The 15,428-nt window shown below is 37.9% G+C and overlaps 1 protein-coding gene across 50 annotated transcripts in view; it reads right to left on the reverse strand.

Moving 5' to 3' along the window:
• SORBS1 (sorbin and SH3 domain containing 1) overlaps positions 1 to 15,428 on the reverse strand; it is a 296,548-nt gene that overhangs the window by 160,070 nt on the left and 121,050 nt on the right. The window contains exon 4 of one of the 50 annotated variants that reach the window (XM_072625888.1): positions 3,536 to 3,716. The exons of the other annotated variants lie outside the window; for them this stretch is intronic. The gene's annotated coding sequence lies outside the window, so the exon portion shown is untranslated. The remainder of the gene's footprint in view (positions 1 to 3,535; positions 3,717 to 15,428) is intronic. 50 annotated transcript variants of the gene reach the window in all.

The following is a 15,428-nucleotide window of genomic DNA, read 5'->3' on the forward strand; positions in this document are numbered from 1 at the left end:
ACAATTCCTCATTATTCAGGGATCTCTAGCTCCTGCCTGTTGCCTGCTTATGTATGACCCTTGACTTAAACATAGTTTTTACATTTTCAAATAAGCTTTATTGTATTGTTTTTAAATATGAAAACCATTCTTAGCTGAAGGCCAACACAAAAAACAGGCTGAGGGCTGAATTTCATATTTTGTTGAACCCTTCACTAGCCTAGGTTGACTTTCTAAAACTCTAATAATGGAATTTACATTAATTAAATTAATCTCTCTCTCAACTTTCTCTACTGCCTTAAACTTAAACTTTAATCAGGCTAACTTGGCCAAGAGACTTCACTCAGACAAGCAACTTAACCTTTCTTGGCCTGTTTCCTCATTTTTAATATGGGGATAATCATACTTATGCTTCCTGCCTCTTAGGTTTGTTGTGAGAATCAAAAAATATTTGAAAAGTGATTTGTAATTGTAAAGAGTTGTGTAGGTGTGATATTATTACATCATTTTGTCATTAGAGAAGCAGCCTAGCATAATAGATAAAGTTCTGAGATCGGAGTCAGGAAGGTCAAGTTCAAATCCTGTTTCCCATACCTACTAACCATGGGACCCTAGATAAGTCACTAACCCACTATATGCTTCAGGAAACTCCTTGAGACTTATCTACTGTGTCTTGGATAAATTGCCACCTACTTTGGAGGAGAGAATTCCCACACTGCAAGTTCTCCGGATGCATGATACCATAGATTTTCCCTATGTTTTTGTATCTTGTAGTTTCCCAAATGCCTCCCCCTCACACACACCCTCCAATGTTATTATTGCTGCAGTTAAGAAGGTTGGCAATTCAAATAGGGATCAGAAAGTTAGTGGCTATTATTAATCCCTGAGGTGGGGGCTGTCCTTACAGGCTTTTATAAGCTGATGGTACCTAAGTAGCTGGGTAAATAGTGTTTCAGAAGTGGCCTTCATACTGCTTAAGCTGGTTGTATTCTCCACAGGATGCGAATGGAAAGACAGGAGGTCTCTGTGTGGCAGAACAACATAGCTCTAGAAAAACTGGTTACCCAGGTGGCCTTCTTTGCCCTTGTTCCCCTGTGCCATATTTGTACATGAATAGAGTCTTATGTTATTGCGTGGACTATAAGAGTCCAAATACACACTGGCCATGGGAGAGGGAAGAGGGAGAGGATAGATGGATGGATGGACAGAGAGAGAGAGAGAGAGAGAGAGAGAGAAAGAGAGAGAGAGAGGGATGGGAAAAGGAGAGGGGGAAGAGGGTGAGGGAGAGGAGATAGAGAGATCAATACAGGAAGAGGGTATATACATGCATACATACATATATATATGCGCAGGGAGAGAGAGAGATAGAGAGAAAGAGAGAGAGACAGAGACAGAGAGAGACAGAGAGAGAATTTTGCAGTCACAGAGCTACATTCCTTATCTACATTGGTGCAGTCTTTTAAAACTTTAAAAGGAAATTCCCAGGCTGTAGCAGGAACATAACTAGGATTCACTAACAACTCTGTCATTTCGATCATGGCAGCCCCAGGCAGAATATCAACCAGCAAGGGGCAAAGCATTCTAGGCCCCTGGTCAAAGACTCCAAGAGTGGAATTTTTACATTAGTCATTATTAATGGCTCTTGTTTAATGAAGCCAAACTACTCCAGTGCAAGTCCTTATAAGGAGTAAGAAGGAAAAAAAACCCTCTGGGGGGGAACCCCCACAGCATCAATGTTGAGCCAGATTTCCAAAAGGAGAACAAGTTCTTACTTGCTTTCAATTCAAATAAAGTAAAATTTATACTAAAAATAGTCTGGTGTGGGCTGCCAGGTGACAACATTATCACCTCTTTTTCTATCCTACACTGCAGAATTATTTTCACTTGTGATCGTTAAGTTCTCAGAAACCAAAATCTTCAAGTTTTCTTTAAAATTCATTATTAACTGAGAATCTTAAATGTAGTCAGCAGTTGATTTTTTTAAAAAAGTTTTTATGGATATATGTGTATGCATGTGTATGTTTATGTGTGTATTTTCATTGTCAAAGTAAAGCAGAGGATTATGTATCTTAAAAGTTCAGCACCATTCACTCTGATAATCTGGTACATTTAGGAAAACGTAAACAGTCCCAGACTCATTAGAATAGGGTGGGGAGGGGAAGAGGAATTTTATTTGTTTTCCTTCTACACACATAGTAAGTTCCAAGATAATACCACCTTAAATTTGTATACAATCTCTCTTCTGAAGGGCCGGTGTAGGGAAAAGGAAGGAAACAAATATCTACTAAGTGTCTACTATGTGCCAGGCATTTTGCTAAGCACTTAACAGATATTTTCTCATTTGATGTCTACAAAAGCCTTGGAAGGCAGGTGTTAGTATCATTCCCACTTTACAGATGATGAAACTGAGGCAGATGGAGGTTAAGGGACTTGCCCAGGGTCACACAGCTAGACAATACTGAAGGCTGGATTGACAGACAAATTTTTCTGACTCCAAGTCTAGGACTCTCTCCACTGCGCCATCTCGCTTCCAAAACATTCAAACTCTCTAGTTTGCCATAAACATAGTATACGGAGATTCAAGAATAATCAACATTACTCTGAATGGTCATAACATTGCAAAATCCCAGAGCTGGCAGCCCCTCACATGGGTCCTGAGAGACAACACAGTAAAGGAGAAAAAAAATCAGTGGTCTTGGAATCATTGAAATACCTGGGTTCAAATTCCACCTCTGACACCTACTAACTGTGCAGGCAAGTCATGAAAATCCTCTGAGCATCAGAGCCTATTCTAGTTGTCATCATCATTGTCATCATCGTTGTTAACTGTAGCATTAACACACACACACACACACACACACACACACACACACACACACACACACATCACATCATCTACAGCACTTTAGGGTGTCATGTGAATCTCACCACAACCCTGAGAAGGAGATGCTATTACTGTCCCCATTTTACAAATGAGAAAATTGAGGCAGACAACAGTTACTTGTTCAAGGTCATTAAAATGTAGACACAATCTGTAGCACCTCATAGAGTGGTTGTGAAAATCAAATGCAAGAAGACACATAAAGTACTGTGCTAATATTTAAGTGCTATATAAATGCCAGCTATTGTCATCATTATTCCTCAACTTTTTCCCCACCCACTTCACCACCATACCACTGAGAACCACTTATTTTTCCATTTTCAAGTCTGGCGTCCCCTCTGATACTTCCTACTGAGCCCTAGTTTCTGGCAGGTCTTAGTGCTTGGTCCCATTCAAAAAACTGTAAAGGCTGACACCAGATGGGCCCAGTTTATACTTCATAGCTGGCCCAGTTACTCTGCCTGATAGAGAGAAATTGAACCACCCCAACGCTCCCCCTCCCCAACCCCATAAGTGACTAAACAAAACCGTATCTTATAATTTTACAACATTCAGTAACAATTCCAAAGATTTCTAACCACAGTAAGAGATGATTAAAATTAGAACTATGTCTAATTTTTACCACCTAAGCAACTCAGGACTTCAAACAGTGCCTTATATGAGTAAAGTACTCACATGTGTGTTGAATTGTCTTGAAATGAAAAGAGAATGCTGCTGAATATGACTGATATTACCCCAAGAAACTGAAAGAAAGGTAGCAGGAGCTAGGAGACCTCTGAGATCATACAGGGAGGGATTCTGGTAGGGACAAGGAAATATCAGCTTCCCAAATTCCAGCAGGAGGAGAGGTGGCGACCTGCGTGAGTAAAGTTGCAAAGAGCCTGAATCACTCTCTAGCATCTTGACTTACTTTCCTGCCTTCTTCACCTTTCACCCCTACCTGATCTGCTGGTGCTCCTGGGAGCTGAACTCAGCTTGTGTCTGGGTCTTTGTCTCATATGGTCCACATCCCTGGATATCATGTTTGGTCTTTTGGCTCAATTCTGGCATCTCCATCATGTTCTTTAACCCGGCATTTAGCACATTCCTTCTTGAGACTTCAGCATGGGAAACTCAGTATCTTCTTGGAAGTCTACCCTTGGCTTCTGTTATTCCCTTTCCTGCTCCCAGGCTAATAAGCTGCCACCTACTTCTGGGACGTGACAGAAAAGACATTTACCCTTACCCATAGTACATGGTTCCCTCTTTTTTTTAACCACAAAATTCCTGAGTCTGCTTATTTGCCATGTCTTGTACTGCTCACAGATATGTAAGAAAGATCCAACACATTCAGAAAAGAAGGAACAGAGGCTCCATTCAAGAAAAGGTCCCATTTGCTCTTTTGCAAACATATAGACTAAACACATTCAACTGACAACTACAACCTAATCATGAATCAACTTTTTCCCACCCAAAGGTTAGCACCAAGACATTTTGCTGAAAAATGAAATAACTTTCAAAGAACAGTGTGAAAGACATTAATTACCTCCTTGTTCAAAACAGATCTCTTCTTGTTTGCACTCATTGAACATAGAGGAAAAGAACCATGCCATGAACTTAACGTAAAGAGAGAGAACTGCCAGGGAATGACGCCAAATTAACTGTTACCTCTTTGTCCTTCAGGGTCTGTTCTCTAGATGTTTGACTTTGACCTCTGGCCCAAAAACACAGCTTTGGATTTACATGGAATTTGTTCAACTTTGGGTGCTTCTCAAACCTCTTGGTATTGTCCCTTACTGCTGCTTAGCTCTAACTCCTGTTTGGCCAAGGGACTTATCTTCTTTCTAGTAGGACCAGTCCATAACTTGGCATCATTCAGGGACTCCTCCACTGCTCTAGAGCAGCCCACTCAAGTCCCTATGGCTCCCAACTTGGCCCCAGAGCTACTCACCACTCCAGCTCTGCCTTTGTGGGATGCTATCTCAGAGGACACCCAGTTCCCTGATGCCCCTGGTTCCCTCGAGGACCCATGGGCCACTACAAAATTCCCTCCAGCAGCCTGAAGCCTGGGTGAACCTCACTAGTTTCTCTTTGGCCATCTCAGCTCTGGTTGATAAAAACACCTGGGATCACAGGACCAAAGACTTAGAGGTGGGACCTTAAGAAGGACCTTAAAGATCATCAATTTCAAACTCCCTTATTATAGAATTGAGGAATATTATGATCAGAAAAATGGAACAACTTATCCAAAGTCTCTGAGACAATTGGTCTATCTCTCAATCTCCACAGGTTGGGTTTTTTTATTTTCTTTTTTATTACAAACTTAGTCATCAGCAAACACAAACATTTTGATATACAAAAAAGAACAAGAGGTTTGTATAAGAAACTTTTGACCCCTGATACGTACAATATGTTTTAAAGTACATATATTTAATTTAATGGGGTAATAAAACTGTTCTATTTGTTTGTGTTCCCTTTTGTACTAGGACATGAAAGACTTACATTTTTAATATCTGTCTCAAAATAATCTTTGAGGCAAAGGTTTTGGAAAAGGTCTAGCTAATTTTTTTTATTTGGATGCTTTGAAATAGCATGTTATCTGAACAAAGGAAGACAGAGAAATTTCAAGGATGAACTACATCAGCCTTTACTTCCAAGTCTCTGCTTCTCTGAAACCCAAATTAGGATTACTTCAGTAAACCCTCCAAATTCCTTAAAGTATTCTGGGCTCCATCCCATGGCAGTTGGGAGGAATCCCACCAACAAAAATTTTATTTAATAATAATACTGATGATAATATACAATATATATATATGTATATATAATAATAGCTACCATTTACATAGCACTTACTCTGTGCCAGGCATTGTGTTATCAATTTCATCCTCATAATGACCTGGGAAGTAGGTGCTCTTGTTTTCCTCATTTTACAGAAGAGGAAACTGAGACAAACCTGTCCAAGGTCACGCAGCTAGTAAGCATCAGACGCAGGATGTAAGCTCAGGTCTCCCAGACTCAAGGCCCAGCACTCTATCCACTGGACAAACTAGCTGTCCCAGATAGAACAATCAGCAATCTGTGCTACCAAGGGGCCCTAAGTGATTTGATTTTCATTTTCTTCCATGCATTTTTTTTCCTAATGCTCTTTTTTTTTTTTTTGGTGTATCTGCTACTAGTCATCTTCCTACCATCCCCGCCTCTAGAAGCTATTATTTGTAACAAATCAACACATTGGCCATGCATGAGGATGAATCTCATTCTGCTCCTAGAGGCTATTTCTGTGTCATGAGGTGGGAAGAATGTTTCATTATTATCTGACTTTCCTTGAAAAAGCCAAATGCAAGGACATAGCTTGGCCAATCATCCTTGATGTTGTGTCAGTGAGCCAACGAGTACCCTGGGCAAGGCCACTATATCTCTCCTTATCAGAGAGATACCAAGTCCCAAGTGTTATACTTGTTAACAAAGAATTCATCTTGACCAGAAGTAAACCTTGTTAAGGGATATGTGGAGAAAGGCCTTGCCTCTGTGTGTGTGTATACACATGTGTATGTATGTGCGTATTTATGTGTGTATATATATATTCTCCCCTAGTTCAAAATTTGCAATATTCCTCCGGGCACGCTTACCGATAGCCCCAATTCTGGGTGTTTCTCTGGGGACCTAAAATGGCAACACCCCATCAGGCAGCTCACTTACTCAAAGTAGCTTCATTGTCTTCTCTCCTGCAGACCTTTCCTAGCATCTTAGAGCCCTTGCTCCTCAAAGAGCCTACAGTGAAATCCTTTTAAGGATACCCCTTGTATATTCTTTAGGAACTGCTCCAAACAGCAGTCCTTTGAAAGAATCCATATCTCCCCTAACAGGGTAGCTCTAGTACTTACACTCACATCCAACACATAATTGTGCAATGTTAACCTTGCCTTGGTGCTTACCTGTAATGAACTATCTAAAAATCAAGCAAGGCTAATGTAGAAATGCCCGGCCCAAGAAAAACAATTGAATACCCCACCACAACAAGGCTACTAATGCTAGTAGCCTAAACTGAAATAAAACAAAAAATCCAAATCAGTAACAATCCAGACAAGTCCCCAGTATGAAACCCATGACTCAGATCTGGCTCCCTTTGAGTATCTCAGGGAGAGATGAAAGCCAACTCTAGAGGGGAAGGAGGTCTTTTTATTATTTGCAGGCTCAAGTATAAAGCTCTTCCATTTTTGGTCAAGTTAAATAGCGCCTGTCCTGTAGTCTATGTATTGTTAGCCAGGGTGATTACACGTGAGACTGTTTCTTTTTTTTCTTTTGTGTTTTGGAGACCTAAACATGAAATAAAGTCTCATTGGGTGCATGAGCCAAAAGGAATGATATATGAGAAGTGCCCAAGATTAAACTTGGACCATATACATGTCAGTTTGCAAACCTATACCCTAATTTACGATAAAAAGAGAAATAATGTAGGGTTCTGACTCATTAAGTCAATGAGTTGAACTCACTATCTTGGATCAGAAGATTGCACAGTGACTATGGGAAATCATAGGAATAAAGGTGGAGAATACTTTTATATGTCTCCACTTACTACACTGAAAGTTCCTTGAGATCAAGAACCCTGTAGATTGGTATCCTGTCAAACACCTCTTAATGTGTCTTAGCTATAGCACGCACTTAGTAACTGATTGTAGTACTGAATTCAATATTTTATAACTATCTGTTAGTCAAATGAATCAAACCTTCTATCAATATCTGCTATCTAGGGGATACAAGCATAACACATGGTCCTCCGCCTCAAGGAGGAAGATATTTTTTAAGAAAAAAGTTATTACTTGATTAAATTATATATTTATGCACACATATATACATGTATGTAAATGTCTATATGATATGCATATATGTATGTATGTATGTATGTTTAAATATATGGAAAGAGATATTTCCTTCAAAAGAATCATAAACAGAAATATAGTTTCATACATAATCCTCTATTGTGTTTTTCATATGTTGATATATATGTGTTGAACCTACCTACCTTTTCAGTCTTCTTATACCTTACTTCCTAACAAATACTCTTGAATCCAGTGATACTGGCCTCTTGGCTGCTACACAAACAAGACTCTCCATTTCTGAGCTCTGGGTATTTTCTCTAACTCTTCCCCATACTTGGAATGATCTCCTTCCCCCATTCTTACCACTGACCTCATGGAGGAAGAAGATCTTAACCAATGAAGCTCTTGAAATGGCTGAGACAGTTGGAGAACCAGTGCCAGTCAAAGAAATTCCCCCTACTTATTGAAGACCACAGAATTTTAGAGTTGGAACAGATATTAGAGGTAATCGAGTTCAACCCACTACCTAAAGTATAAAAATCTCCCTACAATATCCTCAACAACTATTCCTCCAAATCCTTTTTCTAAGATTTTCAATGACAGGGAGCTTACTTAATTTTGCCTTTCTTAATTGTCAAAAAGTTTAAATTTTGCTAAATTCTATCAGGTCTATTCTTCATCATGTTTTCAGGAAGCATTTCTTAAGCACATACTATGTGCCAAGTACATTCATAGTTTAGTGACCCTGATGAGGTTGGCACTCTACTATGGCACTTCACAATCCACTCTTGACTTCTCATCCTAACTGATTTTTGTCCACATATTTTCATAAATCCTACATAGAGGAGGCACACAACACACTGCAGACCTTCCTCTGGTTCTTTTAATACTTTGTGGATACCAGCAATTGGGCTGTTGCTACTCCTACCATCATAATTGTAGGTGCATAGGCTGGGCATACCAGCACTTCCCCAGGAAGGAGAAATGGAAATTCTCCTTCTTAAGGTGTGCTGGTACACCTGATCCATACTCTACGAATATCCATGCTCGTTACACTTACTTTTCTGGTCACACTTGTCACTGATTATTATGCCTTTTATACTATTTCTTGTATTAAAACTTTTGATGATAATGTATTGCATCCTAATTCCAACATCTGTATTTTTTTTCATTATTCATACAATATCAACAGGAAAATACTGTTGCTAAATATGTGTATGTTTACATATGTATGTATATACCCACTGGGATCACAGAAAGTGACACATAATTTCCCAAACGTGATCTAAGCAAATGTTTTCCTCTTACTCAATTTAAAGAACACTTCACTGTCCATATTCAGTGCCTGTCTTCAAGATATATGTACTGGTGAAATATCTAAGTGGGTTATCAATATACCTTTTTGCTTCCTTCATTTTGTTTTCCTATATGGATTATATGGCCAGTTTCTTGAGTGACTATAGATCTCATTGCAGAGGCCCTTTAAAATTCTGATGCTCAACAAAAGGAGAACAATGACATTTCCAAATAGGAATGTCAATACCTTTTCCACTTACCCTTCATTTTTCCCTTCTTACCTTACCCTAAATCCTTAGCTTCAAGTTAAATGTTCTTCCTGGGAATCTGCCTGCAACTTTCAGGTTCCAAACACTCCTGGGATGATTATCTTTTAGCAAGCAGCAATCTTCTCTCAGGCTAAGGACACTGGCTATCTATTCATTCTAGGCTTTTCAAGCTAATTAAAGGAATGGCTATAATTTTCTTTACTAGTGTTTAGACTGTCTGCTTCCTTTCTCTACATGCAGCAGAAGTGAAAAGCAGAAGAGATAGCTATATAAAGGTTTCCATAGAAACATAACTATTGGAGGGGAACCAGAGGAGGGAGCTCCAGGAAGCAAAGCTAAGGAAGGCAAAGGAACTATTTAGATCTGCCAGGGAAATTCCCCCACATGTGGGAAATTATAGAATGTTAAAGGGACTTGAAAAATTAATGCAACCTCCTCATTTTACAGATGATAAAAATAAGATTCAGCACAATTAAAGAACTTGGTCTAGATCATATGGTTGGTTGGAAGAAAAGCCAGGATTGGAACTTGGGCCTCTTGACTTTTTTTTTTAAATAAAATATATCGATATTTTCTGCTTTTACATGATCTATGTTTTGGTTTTCTCCTCTAGTTTAAACTATCTTCTTTCGTGTTTATTTTTAATTTATTTGGTCACCTTTTTTAATTGCATATTCAACTTATTAATCCTCTGTTTTTCTATTTTAAGATAAGGTAAGTTTTTAGTAATATATCTCCCCCCACCCCCGCACCAGAAACTGTTTGGCTGCATCCTAGAAGTTCTACAATGTTTTGTTATCATTATATCTTTTGCATAATTAGTAATTATTTCTATGATCTGTTCTTTGACCCATTTTTTTAGGATTTCATTATTTAATCTCCATTTAGGCATGTGTCTTTTGCCTGTGCTATCTATTTGTTGTGTATTATGGTCTACAAAGAATGTGTTTAGTATCTCTACTTTTTTACATGTTTTTGTAATTTCTCTGTGCTCTGATAAATGGTTTATTTTTTAAAGATGCCATGTGGTGATAAGAAATTTATACATTCTTTACTGGTACCATCCAAAAGCTGTCATAAATATTTTAGCTCTAAATTCTTCAATGGTTTCTTCAGTTCTATATTTTCTCTTTTGTCTAATTTTCTGTAAAAGGAATATTAATGTCTTCTACACTACTGTATTACTACCAACATCTTTGTAAGTCAGTTCATTTTTCCTTTCTGAATTCAGATGTCACACCATTTGGTTATTGCGTTCAGTCATGTCCAACTCTTTGTGATGCCTTGGACTTTCTTAGCAAAAATACTGGAGTGGTTTGTCATTTCCTTCTTCAGTATGTTCCCATTTTACAAATAAGAAACCAAGGCAAATAGGGATTAAATGTCTTGTCCAAGGTCAGACAGCTAATAAGTGTCTGAGATTGGATTTGAACTCGGATCTTCCTGACTCTAAGACCGGTTTTCACTGTACGTTTAGGTGCCCCAGACATATGTACCATTCAGTACATATACATTTAGTATTTACTGATGTTATTTTACTGCTTATGGTTCCCTTGGTTATAGCGTAGTTTTCTTGTTTACTTTATTAATATTGTGAATTTTCATTTTGCCCTGTGTGATAGCAACATTATAATTTTCATTTTTGGGGGGCAAGGGGAAATTAGCCTCATGTTTAACAAATTTTGTTCTAACATCTCACTGATTCTACGATTCTTTGATGTTTCCTATAAGAAACAGATGGTAGGATTTTGTTTTCCTGTCCATTTTGCTCCTTTTTTGTTTTATTTTATTGTTTAAGCTGTTAGGTTTGTGTTTTCCTCCATTTTTGCCTGTAGTTTTGCTTTTTATTTTAGGTTTTTTATTTCCATTCTCTTTTAGGTCAATATTTTGTCTTTATGATTAGTTTTGCTTAAACTACTTTAATGCAATCCTATTCCCATTGATGCTTCCCTCTCCCCTTACTACCATTTGTCAGTCTTTCTTTTCCCTAATTTTGAGATTTACTTGAGTTGTTGAATGTCTTTTACTCAGATAATTATCGATTTCTTGCTTTCTTTCCTCTTCTTCACCTTCACTTACATGGCTAGTTCAACACCCCCCTCCCCTTCTCCTCCAAATTCTTGTGTTTGTTAGTCTCCTTTTTTTCTAAGAAGTTTTTCTTTGCTTTGTTCTCTTTATAATTCTCTTCCTTTCCTATCTTTTCTAAAATTTTATTCCCTGATTTATGATCTATACTTTTTTCCTCATTTAATCTCTTTTCATTCTTTATGGCTTTAAAATTTCTAAAGTAGTAGGCTTTCAATCTCTCTTCCAGTCAGTTTTCTATTGCCTTTATAGATCTTGCTTCATTCCCCTTTGTTTCTGCTGCTTTTCATTCTTAGAAGAAGGCTTTCAAAAACAAGGTGATGTAGATAGAAGCAGTGCTATGGTAGACCTTACCATATCCCAAACCATGCAGTCTAATTCTTGCTCCTACCCTCATGACTGTTTTTCTGCCCATTAGCCATGTCACCTAGTCTCTGGCCACATGTTCCTTCCTCTCTTCTGACTGTCAGCTGCCTCTAAAAACTTGTATACTCTCCTAGAACAGAATGATGTCCATGGAAGAACAATATTTTCTCAGAGAAGGTAGTTTCCCACTGCACCAACTCCTCCCCCCCTACTCCTTATTAGACCTATTGTGAGTTGCCCTCTCTTTTCCAAGGCACACAACTCTTCCACCATGGGGGTTTGTACCTTTCCCATGCTTGGACTGAGAATCTCCCCATTCATTTCCCCAGTTTCAATTCATCTCTTCTGTCACTTTCCCTGTTTTCCCTATCTTGCTGAGAGACAACTATAGTAACCGTCCCTTCACTGTTCATCCATAGACTAGATAAGGATATAGTCCTCATTCCCTTTTCCCATTTATGGACCCTCCTACATTACAGTTTGGTTCCACTAAATACGATGATTCTTCTATAAGTGGGTTGAGGGGTTTAAACTGTGGTAATTAAGTTCTGCTCTTTTATCTTCATCTCCACTATTTTTAAATTGTACATGGAGCCTTACCTCCATCTATGGTGGTGTGGGCTTTTTTTTTTTTTTTTTAACTTTTCAGGTTCTCTCTTTGTTGTTATTGTTTTAATCCCATAGGTGGGTCTTTTTCTTTCTCTAAAATAACCACTAAATATGAGGTAATTTATTTCACTACTTATTCTTTCCTTCATACTTATATTTATTACCTTTTCATTTATCATTTGAAGTACTTGCAAAATGGAAGTGATTGTCGAACATTGAAAACAAATAAAATAATTCAATTAAAAAAATAAATAAAATCTTTGATTTTTCCCTCCCACACCCCAGATTGTGTGTGTGTGTGTGTGTGTGTGTGTGTGTGTGTGTCTGTATATGTCTCAATCTATACTCTGAGTCCCTCACCTTTCTATTAGAAAGTAAATCTGCTCATCTTATCTTCAAGGTTAACAGCTTTGGTTTGTATAAGAAACATGTCATTCTTTTGACATTGTTGCCTTTTTATTCTTTTCTGCCAGATTTTTTTCCACATAAGTGTTTTTATATTCTAAATCTGTTAATTCTCTTTTTCACTTTTTTGGAGAAACTCTCCCCTGTGCATTCCTTTGGTTTTTTTTCTGATCTGCTAAGTGAGCTCTGCTTTCTTGGATTCCTTGTTCCATATGACAGCCCTTAAAATATTTGGACAATGCTGTCATGCTTCCCTAACAATCTCTCTTCTCCAGTCTAAACTCTCCCAATTCCTTCCTCACATAGTATGGCCTCAAGGCCTTCACCATGCTGGTTGTCCTCCTCTGGATACTCTCTAGTTTACTAATGCTCTGAAAACAATACTTCAAATATAGTCTGACCAAGGCAGAGTGCATCAATGCCATAGTCCTGGACCATATTCTCTCAATACAGCCCAAGACTACATCAGTTTTTTCACCCTATAACACTGGTGATTCATGTTGAGTTTGTGGTCCACTAAAACCCCCAGATCTTTTCTAACAAACTGTTATGTAGCCAGATATTTTCTATCTTGCATTTGTGACATTGGGTTTCTTTAGGTCAAGTATAACACATTCCATTTATCCTTTATCTTGAGAGGCAAAGTGGTCTCACAGATAAGGGGATTAGCTTTGGAAGACCTGGATTTAAATTTTATCTCTGATACATACTAGCTGTATAACTAGAGGCAAATGGCTTAGCTGCTTCTTGGTGACACAGGCAATTTACTAACATGAAGTTTAATAACTACTTGCTACAGTCTCAGAGAGACAGAGGTTCACTTCCATTAAGGGCAGCAGAACAGGTCTTCATCCGGAAGGAACACAGAAATTCTTCTGAGATTTCCCTGTTCACTTCTGCTGCATTGTCCAAATATTTTAAGGGCTGTCATATGGAACAAGGAATCCAAGAAAGCAGAAGTGTTTAGTTAAATATTCCTTCCTGGCTTAAGGATGTTTAATTTTGAACACTGAGCTGGTTATATCAAATATTTCTCGATAACTACTAGTTCTATGCTCTGATAACAATAAAGAATTGACTGTTATAAAAGCAAAGGACTTTCCTGATCTTCTCAAAGCATCCTCTTACCACACAGAGATCATAGGTAGTGACTATTGCATAAGCAGTGAAAAAGCCATGCGAGTCCTTGAGTACTAATTCTAGTGGTCATGCTGGGTAAATAAATACAGTTGGGATAAAAAGAAGAGCTCAGGTGTAGCTGAACATACTTCCTCATCACTCAGTGAGAATGACAGAATTACAGAACCTTAAGAGCTGAGAAACACCCTGGCTATCATCTGATCTAGTCCAGGGAGTTTAGCATCTGGGAACATTTTAGAATACTGATAACTGTATTTCAATATACTTAGTTTTATTTGTAATCCCATGTATTTTATTTTGCACATTTAAAGACCTTGTTCTGAGAAGGGGGTCTATGGGCTCTTGCGAATGGCTGCCAAGGGGATCCATGGCCCAAAAGATAGTAAGGATTTCTGATCTAGCCCAATCTTCTTTTTGTTCTTGGATGAGGAAATGGACGCCCAGAGAAGTAATATGCTCTACCAAAGCACAAGTAGCCAGTGATAGGTTTGGGTCTAGAAACCAATTTTATTTGACTTGTAAGTTAGTGTTTCTTCTTCCTACACTGTGTTTTCTTTCTACAAAGGGTGCTAAAACTTGCAAAAATGGATATTAGGGACTTTTACAAATAATAATGGAAAGTGAATGTTTTGTAAGTAATGGTATCATCAAATCCAGAGTCAGCAACAACCGTACCTGTTGCTGAAATTCAAATCTGGCAAAGAATTTTAAAGTCAGCATTTCAAACAGGATGTAGCAATTAGTGAACCTTAAAAAAAAAATCTGATTTTCAACTTTCACATGCAGTTAGGCATCTCATGTTAAGAAAGTCTCATCAATGATAAACCTTTGCAGTTAAAGGAAGGAATAAATCAGACTTCTTAACAGATTATTATGACTGATGTGTATCTAAATCTATATGAGATTCTCTGAAAATCTCTGATCCCCAGCATCAAAGGCTGCGTGTAAAGGTTATCAATGATGTGAAAGCATTCATTGTTCCAACATACATTTTTAAGAAAGTAGAGAAGAGTGATAGCTGACTAAAAAGTTTCTAAAAAACCAGAAAAGCAGTAGAAATATAAAGATGCAAAGGCTAGGGTTTTACATCAATCCAAATTCAAAAAGCAATGAACCCACAGTACCAAAGATGCAGATTAACACTGCCAAGTAAGCTATGTGACATTGGGCAAGTCATTTCACTTTTGCAAGTTTCAGACTCCTCATCTTTTAAAACAACAAACAAGGGTAGTGAATGTGATGATCCTTTCTAAGACTGACCTGGAAGGCTTTGGTTTCACATACCTCTAAACCAGGAATTCTTAATTTTTATTTTTATTTTTTTGTATCATGGACCTTTTAGACAATCTGGTGAAGTCTACAGAGTCCTTCCCCAAATCATGTTTTTAAATGCATAAAGTGAAATATATAGAATTACAAAGGAAACTAACTACAACATGCAGGTATTGAAATACACTTACCAAAAATGTTTTTGTTTTTTTTTAAATTCATGGACCCCAGGTTAGCAGCTGCTCTAAACTCTAGGTTATTTTATAGCTGAGCACAGAGGGATAAGCACAATGCTACAATTTCACTGATTTACAAATTCTTTATTAAAGG

The sequence above is a fragment of the Notamacropus eugenii genome, chromosome 1, assembly GCF_028372415.1.
Source record: "Notamacropus eugenii isolate mMacEug1 chromosome 1, mMacEug1.pri_v2, whole genome shotgun sequence".
NCBI classification, from domain to species: Eukaryota; Metazoa; Chordata; class Mammalia; order Diprotodontia; family Macropodidae; genus Notamacropus; species Notamacropus eugenii.